This window comes from Mustela nivalis (genome assembly GCF_964662115.1).
Source record: "Mustela nivalis genome assembly, chromosome: 16".
Lineage (NCBI taxonomy): Eukaryota > Metazoa > Chordata > Mammalia > Carnivora > Mustelidae > Mustela > Mustela nivalis.
In genome coordinates, this window is record NC_139035.1 from 43927781 (window position 1) to 43931077 (window position 3297).

The 3297-nt window shown below is 39.4% G+C and overlaps 1 pseudogene across 1 annotated transcript; it reads right to left on the reverse strand.

Moving 5' to 3' along the window:
- Positions 1 to 1532: 1532 nt before the first annotated feature.
- On the reverse strand, positions 1533 to 2543 carry LOC309850252 (large ribosomal subunit protein uL1 pseudogene; annotated as a pseudogene). The gene has a single exon. The product of its transcript is annotated as a large ribosomal subunit protein uL1 pseudogene (transcript).
- Positions 2544 to 3297: the final 754 nt, after the last annotated feature.

A 3297-nucleotide genomic window follows, 5' to 3' on the forward strand; every position in this document is an offset into this window, starting at 1 on the left:
CGGGGCTGGCGGTGGGACAGAAAAGAGTTTCTGTTAGCTGATGTTGCTTTCCGTTCTTTGCATCTGCTTAATTCCAGTGCTTTAGAGGTGATTGTTCTGGCCCAGAAATTTCACTTGTAGGCATCTCTCCTAAAGAAATCATCAGGGTTGTATACAAAGACTTGATTACAGGAAAGATCATCGTGGCATATTAATTGGAAAATATTGCAAATGACATAATGGCTATACAAAGTGTGGTACAGCTTTCATGCACGGAATATTATGTAGCTATTAATAATCATGCTATAGGAGAATACAACTTGGGAAAATTGCAAAATATTGTTAAGTTAGGAAGTATTTCAAAGTAATTCATGTATTTCAAAAAATTCAAGTATTTCAAAAAATTCATACATGTATGTCCATTGAAAAACTGAAAGGATCACTGTATTTCTACATAAAGCCTGGGTTCTGAATTTAGGTGTGCCTGTCTGAAACCTTACCTCCAAAAAAAAAAAAAAAAAAAACCACCCACAACCCACCCCCCCAAACCAACCAACCAACCAACAAAACTTACACTATATGTTCTTGAGCAAGCTACTTCTCTGTGTCTCCAGACAATAGAATAACTGTGAGAATTCCCAAGATACTTTATATAAATTGTTTGGAATGGTGTCTGACAAGAAACGAGCAATCATGAAGTCACATAAAGACGGTGGCAAAGATTTAACAAGAACAGACTACAGATTCTGCTCTTTCTAGCATTCTAACACTATCTACACTTCAACCCAACATATTTTTAATAATTATTTTCTTATCGAATTAGTTTCAGGTGCACAACATAACAATTCTGTATTTGTAATCACTATAAAATGATCACCACAGTAAGTCTAGTGAACGTGTCACCACACACAGTAACGAGGTTTTTTTTTCTTATGATGAGAACTTTCAAGATCTCTTTCAGCAACTTTCAAATATGCACTACAGCGTTATTAACTATAGTAACCCTTTAACATATTTGACTGGATTAGGGGGAGATGTAGAGAATTTTGAAAGCTGACTATATTGAGTTAATTTCAGACAAAAAGAATCACTTTATCCCCTAAGTAAAGGGGAATTATTAAAAGTTTGGCTCATTTACGTTCCAATTTCCCCCTCAAAGGAGCACACATTAGATTTCATTCGTGCTACAATAAAAGTGACAAGGACTACCACATCAAATATTCTCTGTAAGAATCACATTGCCACGATTAATCATCTGCCCAGAGCTAATGGTAAAATGGTTTCTAAAATTGACTGTGTGCAGACAGAATGCTTAGTCATAAAGTTAGGAATATTAGATGGCCTTTCCTTGGCTCAAAACTCTTTCTCTCCATTACTTTACTGAGTAACACATGGAACTTTTTAGAGCAGCATTCAAAATCCTCTACAATCTGGCCCTAGCTTACTTTGCTGGCATCCCACAGCAGTCTCGATATAAATGTAATGCAAACCACAATTGTTATTTAAAATTTTCTGGTAGCCACATTAAAAAAAGTAAAAAGAAACAGATGAAATTAATTTTAATTATATATTTGATTCAACCCAATATATCCAAAATATAATCATTTTGATATGTAATCAGTATAAAACATTATTTGTTTTAAAAGATTTTACTTATTTGACAGAGAGAGAGGGAACACAAGCAGGGGGAGTGGGAGAGGGAGAAGCTGGCTTCCCACTGAGCAGGGAGCCCAATGCAAGGCTCCATCCCAGCACCCTGGGATTATGACCTGAGCGGAGGCAGATGCTTAATGCCTGAGCCATCCAGGCACCCCTTATTATTATGATTAATGGGATAATTTACAGTATTTTTTCCTAAGTCTTTTTTCTTTTTTTTAATGGTAGCACGCTAGGACTTATTAAATACTATGCCTAAGTACAGGTACTGGGGTTCATCCATGGTGCTCTTGATGTATAAAGCCTGGATGTTCTACTAATTCTTGAGCAATGATGCCAGGAAATTGACAGCTAAGTGAATGTTGTACATGAGCTCATCATCTGTCATCTTCCCGTGGCCAACGGTCACTGCCAGACACAGCACATTCTTCATCTGGAATTTGATGACTGATTTCACTTCATCCACTTTGGCCACCATGTTCTCACTGTTGGTTAGCAAGGAAGGGAACTTGCCAGGCTTCTTCAGGTCTGGACCCAGGGTTCATGGGATCTGCAAAATCAGAGAGTCAAAAAACAAAAAGCTGGCCCAAAAGGCATCATGCTTCTTGGCCAGCTTCTTGACTAATTTTTTATTCTTGTTGAGTTTCTTCAGTGCCTCAGTGTCCATGTGGGGAATATCCACAGCCTTGGACTCATCACAGGGCTACTGGTTCCTCAAAACCCATATGGAGAACTTGGGTCGGGGAATGGACTTAAGCCTGATGGTGCCTGGAAAGCATTTGTCTTTGTAAAGGTCACCGTTCCTCAGGCTGATCTACAGATCCACCATCTCCAAAAACTTGGGCACTTGCCCTGGTTCCCATGCAGGACTTCTGCATCACCTCGTACAGAGTGTCTCTGGAGACTCTGAGGCTCATGGTTCCTCCAGCTGCAGTAACTGGAAAGAAGTCCTACTAAGTTAGTATTTGAAATCTGCTGAGTATTTTACACTTAGAGCACATTTTAATTTGGACTAGTCACATTTCAAGCCATGTGTGGCTGGTGGATATTATATTGGACAGTGGGATTCAATCCTGTGGCCAATCTTTTTTTTTTTTAAAGATTTATTTATTTGACAGACAGAGATCACAAGTAGGCAGAGAGGCAGACAGAGAGAGAGGAGGAAGCAGGCTCCCTGCTGAGCAGAGAGCCCGATGTGGGGCTGATTCCAGGACCCTGAGATTATGACCTGAGCCGAAGGCAGAGGCTTAACCCACTGAGCCACCCAGGCGCCCCCCCCCCCCCCCCGTGGCCAATCTTTTACTCAGTAACCAACCCTTCGATCAAAGTAGATTCTCTTCAGTTTTGAGACTGGCTTTCTTCTAAATTCATCATCCATCCGTTTCCTCTCCTCATTATTTGTGCCATGTTTCTTCTAATGACTTCTCCCGTTTCTGCCTCTTGAAATCCTATTCATTTTTTAAGATCCTGCTCAAATGATTCCTCTTTTACAAAGCCTTCAATGATTGTGTTAAATAGGAAGGAAAGAGGAATCCAAGAGAAGCTCTTGGATTAGCAATAGGCTCACAATCAGTTTACAGATTCAGTAATAGAGTCACACATTTATTTTTCAAATTGAAAAAAATAAAATTGGATCTCCACATTATAACATGCACAAAAATC